The 12,565-nt window shown below is 29.2% G+C and overlaps 1 protein-coding gene across 4 annotated transcripts in view; it reads left to right on the plus strand.

Annotated features, from left to right (window-relative positions):
• The window catches only part of LOC135126223 (papilin), a 144,942-nt gene that overhangs the window by 92,036 nt on the left and 40,341 nt on the right, over positions 1 to 12,565 (plus strand). The gene's annotated exons all lie outside the window — the stretch shown is intronic.

A 12,565-nucleotide genomic window follows, 5' to 3' on the forward strand; every position in this document is an offset into this window, starting at 1 on the left:
AGCCACACGTTTGTTTTTGAAGTAGTTTTAAAGACTCTCAGGGCGTTGCACGTTTATTTTTGAAGTAGTTTTAAAGAATCTCAGAGGCCTCAAATGTTTGTTTTTGAAGTAATTTTAAAAAATGTGGGAGCCCCCTCGTGTTTTATTTTGTAAATAATTTAATAACCTTCAAGGGTTTCAAACGTTTTGTTTTGAAGTAGTTTTAAAGAATTTTAGGGCTCCAAATGTAATTTTTTGAAGTAATTTTAAAGAACCTCGAGGTGCCACATGTTCGTTTTTGAAGTAGATTTTAAAGAATGTGAAGGGTTCCTGGTACTTTATTTTTTAAATAATTTAAATAATCTTCAAGGGCTTTAGAGGTTTTGTTTTTGAAGCAGTTTTAAAGAATCTCAGGGACCTTAAACGTTTATTTTTGGAGTAATCTTAAAGAATGTGAGAGGCTCCTGGTATTTTATTTTGTACATAATTTAATAAGCTTCAAGGGTTTCAAATGTTTTGTTTTGAAGTAGTTTTAAAGAATTTTAGGGCTCCAGACGTAATTTTTTGAAGTAATTTTAAAGAATCTAGAGGCGCCACATGTTTGTTTTTGAAGTAGATTTTAAAGAATGTGGGGTGTTCCTGGTGTTTTATTTTTTAAATAATTTAAATAATCTTCAAGGGCTGCACAGGTTTTGTTTTTGAAGTAGTTTTAAAGAATCTCAGGGCCCCAGACGTTCGTTTTTGAAGTGATTTCAACGAATCTCAAGGCGCCACACGTTCGTTTTTTAAGTGGTTTTTAAGAATCTCAGGGCGCCACACGTTTGTTTTTGAAGTAGTTTTAAAGACTCTCAGGGCGTTGCACGTTTATTTTTGAAGTAGTTTTAAAGAATCTCACGGGCCTCAAATGTTTGTTTTTGAAGTAATTTTAAAGAATGTGGGGCCCCCTGGTGTTTTATTTTGTAAATAATTTAATAACGTTCAAGGGTTTCAAACGTTTTGTTTTGAAGTAGTTTTAAAGAATTTTAGGGCTCCAAATGTAATTTTTTGAAGTAATTTTAAAGAACCTCGAGGCGCCACATGTTCGTTTTTGAAGTAGATTTTAAAGAATGTGAAGGGTTCCTGGTATTTTATTTTTTAAATAATTTAAATAATCTTCAAGGGCTTTAGAGGTTTTGTTTTTGAAGTAGTTTTAAAGAATCTCAGGGACCTTAAACGTTTATTTTTGGAGTAATCTTAAAAAATGTGGGAGGCTCCTGGTGTTTTATTTTGTACATAATTTAATAACCTTCAAGGATTTCAAACATTTTGTTTTGAAGTAGTTTTAAAGAATTTTAGGGCTCCAGACGTAATTTTTTGAAGTAATTTTAAAGAATCTCGAGGAGCCACATGTTCGTTTTTGAAGTAGATTTTAAAGAATGTGGGGTGTTCCTGGTGTTTTATTTTTTAAATAATTTAAATAATCTTCAAGGGCTGCAGATGTTTTGTTTTTGAAGTAGTTTTAAAGAATCTCAGGGCGCCACACGTTCGTTTTTGAAGTAGATTTAAAGACTCTCAGGGCATCACACCTTTTTTTTGGAAATAGTTTTAAAGAATCTCAGAGGCCTCAAATGTTTGTTTTTGAAGTAATTTTAAAGAATGTGGGGCCCCCTGGTGTTTCATTTTGTAAATAATTTAATAACCTTCAAGGGTTTCAAACGTTTTGTTTTGAAGTAGTTTTAAAGAATATCAGGGACCTTAAATGTTTGTTTTTGAAGTAATTTTAAAGAAAGTGGGAGACTCGGTGTCTTATTTTTTACCTAATTTAATAATCTTCAAGAGCTTCAGAGGTTTTGCTTTTGAAGTAGTTTTAAAGTATTTCAGGGCCCCAGGCGTTCGTTTTTGAAGTAGTTTTAAAGAATCTCAGGGCGCACACGTTTATTTTTGAAGTACTTTTATAGAATTTCAGGGACCTCAAACGTTTATTTTTGAAGTAATTTTAAAGAATGTGGGGGGCTCCTAATGTTTCATTTTTTAAATAATCTTCAATGACTTCAGACATTTTGCTTTTGAAGTAGTTTTAAAGAATCTCATGACCCCAGACGTCTATTTTTTGAAAGAATTTAAAAGAATTTCAGAGGCATCTTATGTTTTTGAAAGGATTTGAAGGAATATAGGAGGCTTCTTTTAAAAAATTGAAATAATCTTCAAGGGCGTCAAACGTTTTGTTTTTGAAGTAGTTTTAAGAATCTCAGGGATCCCAGACATCTGTTTTGAAGTAGTTTTGAAGGATCTCAGAGCCCGAGACGTTTATTTTTGCAGTAATTTAAAAGAATTTCGAAGGCACCTGGTATTTTTGAAAGGATTTGAATTTTGAACGGAGACATCTGATATTTGATCTTTTAAAAAATTTAATTAATCTTCAAGGGCTTCAGACGTCTTGTTTTTGAAGTAGATTTAAGAATCTCAAGGCCATAGACGTTCGTTTTTCAAGTAGTTTTAAAGAATCTCAGAGGCATCTTTTGATTTTGAAAAAAGTTAGAGGGCTCCTAATATTTTATTTTTTAAACAATTTAAACAATCTTCAAGGGCTGCAGGGGTTTTGTTTTTGAAGTAATTTTAAAGAATCTCTGGAGCCTTAGATATTTGTTTTTTAAGTGGTTTTGAAGGATCTCAGGGCCCCAGACGTTTGTTTTTGAAGTAGATTTAAAGAATCTCAGGGCGCCACATGCTCGTTTTTGAAGTAGATTTAAAGAATCTCAAGGCGACAAACGTTTATTTTTGAAGTAGAAATATTAAAAAATCTCATGGGCTCTTGGTGTTTCGTTTTCCAAGGTTTTAAAAGAATGTAAGGGGATGTTTTATTTTTTAAATAATGTAAATAATCTTCAAGGGCTTCAGAAGTTTATTTTTGAAGTAGTTTAAAAGAATTGCATAGGCACCTGGTATTTTTGAAAGGATTTGAAGAAATGTAGGAGGCAGCTGGTATTTGATCTTGTAAAAAAATTAATTAATCTTCAAGGGCTTCAGACGTCTTGTTTTTAAAGTAGTTTTAAGAATCCCAGGACCACAGACGTTCGTTTTTGAAGTAGTTTTAAAGAATCTCAGAGGCGTCTTTTGCTTTTGAAAGAATGTAGAAGGCTCCTAATGTTTCATTTTTTAAACAATTTAAACAATCTTCAAGGGCTGCAGGGGTTTTGTTTTATGAAGTAATTTTAAAGAATCTCTGGAGCCTCAGATATTTGTTTTTGAAGTAGTTTTGAAGGATTTCAGGGCCCCAGACGTTTGTTTTTGAAGTAGATTTAAAGAATCTTAGAGCGCCACATGCTCGTTTTTGAAGTAGATTTAAAGAATCTCAAGGCGATAAACGTTTATTTTTGAAGTAGAAATATTAAAAAATCTCATGGGCACTTGGTGTTTCGTTTTTCAAAGGTTTTAAAAGAATGTAAGGGGATGTTTTATTTTTTAAATAATGTAAATAATCTTCAAGGGCTTCAGAAGTTTATTTTTGAAGTAGTTTAAAAGAATTTCATAGGCACCTGGTATTTTTGAAAGGATTTGAAGAAATGTAGGAGGCAGCTGGTATTTGATCTTGTAGAAAAATTAATTAATCTTCAAGGGCTTCAGACGTCTTGTTTTTAAAGTAGTTTTAAGAATCCCAGGACCACAGACGTTCGTTTTTGAAGTAGTTTTAAAGAATCTCAGAGGCGTCTTTTGTTTTTGAAAGAATGTAGAAGGCTCCTAATGTTTCATTTTTTAAACAATTTAAACAATCTTCAAGGGCTGCAGGGGTTTTGTTTTATGAAGTAATTTTAAAGAATGTCTGGAGCCTCAGATATTTGTTTTTGAAGTAGTTTTGAAGGATTTCAGGGCCCCAGACGTTTGTTTTTGAAGTAGATTTAAAGAATCTTAGAGCGCCACATGCTCGTTTTTGAAGTAGATTTAAAGAATCTCAAGGCGACAAACGTTTATTTTTGAAGTAGAAATATTAAAAAATCTCATGGGCACTTGGTGTTTCGTTTTTCAAAGGTTTTAAAAGAATGTAAGGGGATGTTTTATTTTTTAAATAATGTAAATAATCTTCAAGGGCTTCAGAAGTTTATTTTTGAAGTAGTTTAAAAGAATTTCATAGGCACCTGGTATTTTTGAAAGGATTTGAAGGAATGTAGGAGGCAGCTGATATTTGATCTTTTAAAAAATTTAATTAATCTTCAAGGGCTTCAGACGTCTTGTTTTTGAAGTAGTTTTAAGAATCTCAGGGATCCCAGACATTTGTTTTGAAGTAGTTTTGAAGGATCTCAGAGCCCGAGACGTTTATTTTTGCAGTAGTTTAAAAGAATTTCGAAGGCACCTGGTATTTTTGAAAGGATTTGAGGGGATTTTGAACGGAGACATCTGATATTTGATCTTTTAAAAAATGTAATTAATCTTCAAGGGCTTCAGACGTCTTGTTTTTGAAGTAGATTTAAGAATCTCAAGGCCATAGACGTTCGTTTTTCAAGTAGTTTTAAAGAATCTCAAAGGCATCTTTTGTTTTTGAAAGAATGTAGAGGGCTCCCAATGTTTCATTTTTTAAACAATTTAAATAATCATCACGGGATGCAGAGGTTTTGTTTTTGAAGTAATTTTAAAGAATCTCTGGAGCGTCAAATATTTGTTTTTGAAGTAGTTTTGAAGGATCTCAGGGCCCCAGACGTTTGTTTTTGAAGTAGATTTAAAGAATCTCAAGGCGACAAACGTTTATTTTTGAAGTAGAAATATTAAAAAATCTCATGGGCACCTGGTGTTTCGTTTTTCAAAGGTTTTGAAAGAATGTAAGGGGATGTTGTATTTTTTAAATAATGTAAATAATCTTCAAGGGCTTCAGAAGTTTATTTTTGAAGTAGTTTAAAAGAATTTCATAGGCACCTGGTATTTTTGAAAGGATTTGAAGGAATGTAGGGGGCAGCTGATTTTGATCTTTTAAAAAATTTAATTAATCTTGAAGGGCTTCAGACGTCTTGTTTTTGAAGTAGTTTTAAGAATCTCAGGGCCACAGACGTTCGTTTTTGAAGTAGTTTTAAAGAATGTCAGAGGCATCTTTTGTGTTTGAAAGAATGTAGAGGGCTGCTAATGTTTTATTTTTTACACAATTTAGATAATCTTCAAGGGCTGCAGAGGTTTTGTTTTTGAAGTAATTTTAAAGAATCTTAGGGGGCCACACGTTCGTTTTTGAAGTAATTTTAAAGAATCTCGGGGCGACACACGTTTATTTTTGAAGTAGTTTAAAAGAATTTCTTAGGCACCTGGTATTTTTGAAAGGATTTGAAGGAATGTAGGGGGCATTTGATATTTGAGCTTTTAAAAAATTTAATTAACCTTCGAGGGCTTCAGACGTCTTGTTTTTGAAGTAGTTTTAAGAATCTCAAGGCCACAGACGTTCGTTTTTGAAGTAGTTTTAAAGAATCTCAAAGGTATCTTTTGTTTTTGAAAGAATCTAGGCGGCTCCCAATGTTTTATTTTTTAAACAATTTAAATAATCTTCAAGGGCTACAGAGGTTTTGTTTTTGAAGTAATTTTAAAAAATCTCAGCGGCCCCAGACATTTGTTTTTGAAGTAGTTTTCGAGGATCTCGGTGGCACCTGGTGTTTTGTTTTTGATAGAGTATAAAAGGTAGTTTTAAAGAATCTCAATAATAATAAAAATTCACAATTTTCGTCTAAGTCTTATTTTAATAGTAGACAACAATGTAACTGTTGTGTATAATTTTCATTCAATCTATTTTTTATTATTTTACGATTTGCATGAATGAAATCCGAAATGTAAAAAAATGTCTGTATAATTTTCAGCGACGCACCGATTTTCCCATCCTCGTTTCGAAAACCTCGTCCACACACGTTGCACAAGTAGCTATTACAAACCCAACCTTTTGACACTTCCTCGATCTTATCACACACGAATATAATTACAATCCCTAGCCAAACCAAACTACCGCTCCTCTAGCAAAACCATTTGACGCCAAAATGATCGGTTTCCTTCATCAAACCTCACCCATCTATCACCTCTCCTCCGCCACTGCTCCGAGCATCTTTACGCAACCCGCGAGTGGTAATTACGTATAATTGCGTTGCTTGCACGATCTATTAGCTCGCCTGATGTGCCATAACGGGCCGTCTGATTGCATTTTAGAAGATGCGTGCATGTAATTTAGACACGCATTGACAACGAGCGTGTTATCAACAACCGTTCGATAAACACTTCTTTCGCAAGAGGCTCACGGTTCCCACACCTCGTCCTGACCTAAGCCAACGCAATAAAACGCGGTAGGTAAAATCGCGCGGTCCCCGAATACCAGGAGAACATCCTCGCAGGAAAGCGGCGGCGGCTCCGGATCGATGCTTGCAGGAAAATAACTTGTTCCGGGGATTTCCGGGCGTCTGGAGACGACACCTGTGGCGTGCGGGCGCGCTCGGCGGCGGGATGCCGGGACGGGGGCGGCGAGGAGGGGGTGCTGTGTGGGCGTGTCGCGTCTGAAGGAGTCCAGGATCAAGGATAAGGTCCCGAATTTGAGGACGGAAACCTCCGCGGTTCTCGGCTCTCCTGATCACCAGGAAGTAATAATAACCCGTGTGTCGACCCCGCACAAGGTTATTCGCGGTTTGGGGCGATGTGGGGGCTGTGGAAGCTCGGGGGCGCGAAAAACTTGATTATAACAATTGGGAATTTATTGATAACAGATTGTTCCATGTATAGCATGATTTAAAAAAATTCGAAGGAGGTTACTTGGACAGAACTTCGCTCGCCCGTGAAGTGCAGGCCAATAAATCTCGGTTCTTGTTTTCTGATAATTTCTATAAAATAAAAACCAGTAGAGTAAATAACACTCCCGCAGCGTTTTTGAATTGAATTTTTTAGTGTTTAATTTTTCTTTTTTATTGTTTCTTAATTTCCGATTTGCAGTTTTTTGGATTTTTCAGTTTCCGATTTTCCAATTTTTCGTTTCTTGAGGTTTTTTTTGCAATTTTCCTAGTTTTTATTTTAAATATATAATAATTTGTTGAAATTTTTCTCTTTTTCAATTTTACGATTTTAGAATTTTTGGGTTTTCCAATTTTTCGATTCGATTCGTTTTTTCTTCTTTCCAATTTTTCCATTCATTAATTTTTTTTCGATTTTTAGTTTTTTTAATATTCTTGTCTTTCGTTTGCTCAGTTTTTCGATATTCAATGTTTCAATTTTCCACTTTTCCGATTTTGCAATTTTTCGTTTGTTCAGTTTTCCGATTTTGAATTTTTTAATTTTTCAACTTTTCTAATAAAAAAAAATGGAAAAATTGCAAAATTGTAAAATTGAAAAACCAAAAAAACGAAAAAGTATAAAATGAAAACTTAGAAAAATCTGAAAAATTGAAAGATTAAAAATTGAGTAAACTTAAAAATCGAAAAACTGTAAAATCTAAAAAATGAAATATTTTAAAAACAAAATATTGAAAACGAAAAAAATCGGAAAATCGGATAATAATCGGGAAATCCTTAAATCGCAAAACCGAAAAATTTTAAAAATGGAAAACCGAGGAACTGAAAAATCAAAGATTGGAAATTAGAAATATTGAATAAACGAAAAATTATAAAACGAAAGAAATTTAGAAAAAATAAAGGAAATGAAGAAAAGAAAAATTTGTGATATAAAATCACGAAAACGAAAATTAAAAAATCGGGAAAATGAAAATTAAAAACTTGAAAAACTGAGGAGACGAAAGGAAAATTATAATGTCGAAAAATTGCAAATCAAAAAATTAAAGAAATGAAAAATTGAAAAATTTTAATGAGAACTTGAAAAATTGAAAAAATAAAAGTTGCAAAAACGAAAAATTATGCAACCGAAACAGAGAAAAATGAAAAATTGTAAACCAGAAAAACCAACAATGAAAAATCGAAAAAGTATGAAATGAAAACTTCGAAAAATTTAAAAACTGCGAAATTGAAAGATTAATAACTGCAAAATCGAAAAAATTTGCAAAAATGAAATATTGAAAATGAAACAAATCGGAAAATCTGATAATTGGAAAATCAAAAAATTGCAATACCGGAAAATTTTTAAAATGAAAAATCGAGGAACTCAAAAAACAAAGATTGAAGATTTGAAAAATTGAGTAAACGAAAAATTATAAAATCGAAAGAAACCTTGAAAAAATAAAAGAAATGAAGAAAAGAAAAATTGTGATATAAAATTGAGAAAATGAAAATTAAAAAAGCGGGAAAATGAAACATAAAAATTAAGAACTTGAAAAAGTGAGGAAACGAAAAATTGAAAAATCGAAACATTGGGATCAAAAATCGAAAAATGAAAAATTGTAATATCGAAAAATTGCAAATCGAAAAATTGAAAAAACGAACAATTGAAAAATTTGGAATTGGAAAAATGAAACTTCCAAAAACGAAAAATTATGAAACCGAAACAGTGAAAAATGGAAAAACTGCAAAATTGTAAAATTGAAAAACCTAAAATGAAAAAATGAAAAAATTTTAAATGAAAATTTCGAAAAATTTAAGAATTGTAAATCAAGGACTTGAGAAATTGAAGATACGAAAAAGAAAAATTGCAAAATCGAAAAAATGAAACGTTGAAAATGAAAGAAATCGGAAAATCGGATAATTGGGAAATTCAAAATTTGTAGAACTGAAAAATTTTAAAAATAAAAAGTCGAGGAACTGAAAAATCAAAGATTGAAAATTTGAGAAATTGAATAAACGAAAAATTATAAAATCCAAAGAAACCTTGAAAAAATAAAGGAAATGAAGAAAAGAAAATTAAAATCAGAAAAATTAAAAATAAAAATTACGAACTTGAAAAACTCAGGAAACGAAAAATTGAAAAATCGAAACACTGGGATGAAAAATCGAAAAATGAAAAAATGTAATATCAAAAAACAGCAAAACTAAAAAACTGTAAATCGAAAAATTGAAAAATTTGGAAGATGAGAAACTGAAACATCGAAAAAATGATATATTGTAAAAACGAAATATTGAGAATGAAACAAATCGGAAAGTCGGATAATTGGGAAATACAAAAATAGCAAAATTGAAAAATTTTAAAAATGAAAAATCGAGGAACTAAAAAATCAAAAATTGAAAATTTGAAAAATTAACTAAACAAAAAATTATACAATCGAAAAAACCTTGAAAAAATAAAGGCATGAAGAGAAGAAAAATTGTGATATAAATGGAGAAAATGAAAATTAAAAAATCGGGAAAATGAAAAATAAAAATTACGAACTTAACAAATTGAGGAAGCGAAAAATTGAAAAATGGAAACATTGGGATGAAAAATCGAAAAATGAAAAATATGTGAAATTGAAAAATTAAAAAAATTAAAATTCCAAAAATGGAAAAATTGCAAAATTGTAAAATGGAAAAACCAAAAAGTATAAAATGAAAATTTCGAAAAATTTAAAAATTTTGAAAATTTGAAGAAATAAAAAAGAATAAAATTGAAGAAATGAAAAATCGAAAAATTGGAAGATTAAAAATTGAGAAATAGTAAATCGAAAAACTGCAAAATCGAAAAAATGAAATATTGTAAAAACGAAATATTGAAAATGAAAGAAATCGGGAAATCGGATAATTGGGAAATCCAAAAATTGCAAAACTGAAAGATTTTAAAAATGCAAAATCAAGGAACTGAAAAATCAAAGATTGAAAATTTGAAAAATTGAATAAACGAAAAATTATAAAACCCAGAGAAATCTTGAAAAAATAGAGGAAATGAAGAAAAGAAAAATTGTGATATAAAATGAATTTGATTGACTGATAATGAAAATTAAGAAATCGGGAAAATGAAAAATAAAAATTAAGAACTTTGAAGATTGAGGAAACGAAAAATTGAAAAATTTAGAAGATGAGAAATTGAAAATTGTGAGAGCGAAACAGTGAAAAATGGAAAAATTGCAAAATTGAAAAACCAAAAATGAAGAAAGGAAAAAGTATAAAATGAAAATTTAGAAAAATCTAAAAGTTGTAAATCAAGAACTTGAAAAATTAAAGATATGAAAAAGTGACAAATTGAAAAAATGAAAAACTGAAAAATTGAAAGATTAAAAATTGAGAAATTAAAAATCGAAAAACTGCAAAATCGGAATAATTAAACAATGTAGAAATGAAATAAATAGGAAAATCGGATAATTGGAAAATCCAAAAATTGCAAAACTGAAAAATTTGAAAAATGAAAAATCGAGTAACTGAAAAATCAAAGATTAAAGATTTACAAAAATTGAATAAATGAAAAATTATAAAATCCTAAGAAACCTTGAATAAATAAAGGGAATGAAGAAAAGAAAAATTCTGATACAAAATCTGGAGGAAATGAAAATGAAAATTCGAAAAATGAAAAAATGTAATATCGAAAAATAGGAAAACTAAAAAATTGTAAATCGAAAAATTGAAAAATTTGAAAGATGAGAAATTGAAAAATCGAAAAAATGCTATATTGTAAAAATGAAATATTGAGAATGAAACAAATCGGAAAGTCGGATAATAGGGAAATACAAAAATTGCAAAATTGAAAAACTTTAAAAATGAAAAATCGACGAACTAAAAAATCAAAAATTGAAAATTTGAAAAATTGATTAAACGAAAAATTATACAATCGAAAAAACCTTGAAAAAATAAAGGACATGAAGATAAGAAAAATTGAAAATGGAGAAAAATCGAAAAATGAAAAATATGAGCAATTGAAAAATTGAAAAAAATTAAAATTCCAAAAACGAAAAATAATGAAACTGAAACTGAAAAATGGAAAAATTGCGAAATTGTAAAATAGAAAAACCAAAATGGAAAAACAAAATAGTATAAAATAAAAATTTCGAAAAATTTAAAAATTTTGAAAATTTGAAGAGAAAAAAGAGTAAAACTGAAGAAATGAAAAATCGAAAAATTGGAAGATTAAAAATTGAGAAATAGAAAATCGAAAAACTGCAAAATCGAAAAAATGAAATATTCTAAAAACGAAATATTGAAAATGAAAGAAATCGGAAAATCGGATAATTGGGAAATCCAAAAATTGCAAAACTGAAAGATTTTAAAAACGCAAAATCAAGGAACTGAAAAATCAAAGATTGAAAATTAGAAAAATTGAATAAACGAAAAATTATAAAACCCAGAGAAATCTTGAAAAAATAGAGGAAATGGAGAAAAGAAAAATTGTGATATAAAATGGAGATAATGAAAATTAAGGAATCGGGAAAATGAAAGATAAAAATTAAGAACTTAGAAGATTGAGGAAACGAAAAATTAAAAAATTGAAACATTTGGATGAAAAATCGAAACATGAAAAATTGTAATATCGGAAAATTGCAAAATTGAAAAACCAAAAATGAAAAAATGAAAAAGTATAAAATGAAAATTTAGAAAAATCTAAAAGCTGTAAATCAAGAACTCGAAAAATTGAAGATATGAAAAAGTGAGAAATTGAAAAAATGAAAAACTGATAAATTGAGAAATTAAAAATCGAAAAACCGTAAAATCGGAAAAATTAAACAATGTAAAAACGAAATAAAGAAAATGAAATAAATAGGAAAATTCGATAATTGGAAAATCCAAAAATTGCAAAACTGAAAAATTATAAAATCCTAAGAGACCTTGAATAAATAAAGGGAATGAAGAAAAGAAAAATTGTGATACAAAATCTCGAGGAAATGAAAATTAAAAAATCGGGAAAATGAAAAACAAAAATTAAAAACTTGAAAAACTGAGGAAACGAAAAAAATGAAAAATTGAGACATTAGGATGAAAAATCGAAAAATTGAAGAAACGAAAAATTGAAAAATTTGGATGAGAAATTGAAAAATTGAAAAAAACAGAGTTGCAAAAACGAAAAATTATGAAACCGAACCAGACCATGGAAATGGAAAAACTGCAAAATTATAAAATTGAAGAACCAAAAATGAAAAAACGAAAAAATATAAAATGAAAACTTAATAATCTAAAATTGTATTTCAAGAGTTTGAAAAATTGAAGACACGAAAAAGAGAAGAAATGAAGAAATGAAAAACTGAAAAATTGAAGAAATTAAAAATCGAAAAAATGAAATATTTTAAAAACGAAATATTGAAAATAAAAGAAATCGGAAAATCGGATAATTGGGCAATTCAAAAATTGCAAAACTGAACAATTTTAAAAATGGATAATTGAGGAACTGAAAAATGAGAGATTGAAAATTTGAAAAACTGAATAAACGAAAAATGATAAAATCAAAAAAAGCCTTGAAAAAATAAAGGAAATGAAGGAAAGAAAAATTGTGATATAAAATCGAGAAAATGAAAAATTGAAAAATCGAAAAATGAAAAATTGTCATGTTGAAAAATTGCAAAATTAAAAAATTGCAAATCGAAAAATTGAAGAAATGTAAAATTGAAAAATTTGGATGAGAAATTGAAAAACTGAAAAAATGAATTTGCAAAACGAAAAATTATGAAACAGAAACAACGAAAAATGTAAAAATTGGAAAATTAAAGAAAATGAAAAAACGAAAAATTGTGATATCAAAAAAGGATAACTATATCAATTTGGAAATTTGGATGCATTATAATACTAATAATAACAGGACTGTATTCCCAAATTTTTGGGGAAAATGG

This window comes from Zophobas morio, unplaced genomic scaffold (assembly GCF_036711695.1).
Source record: "Zophobas morio isolate AGI-343-1 ecotype UQ-CSIRO unplaced genomic scaffold, CSIRO_AGI_Zmor_V1 ptg000010l, whole genome shotgun sequence".
In the NCBI taxonomy this organism is placed as follows: domain Eukaryota; kingdom Metazoa; phylum Arthropoda; class Insecta; order Coleoptera; family Tenebrionidae; genus Zophobas; species Zophobas morio.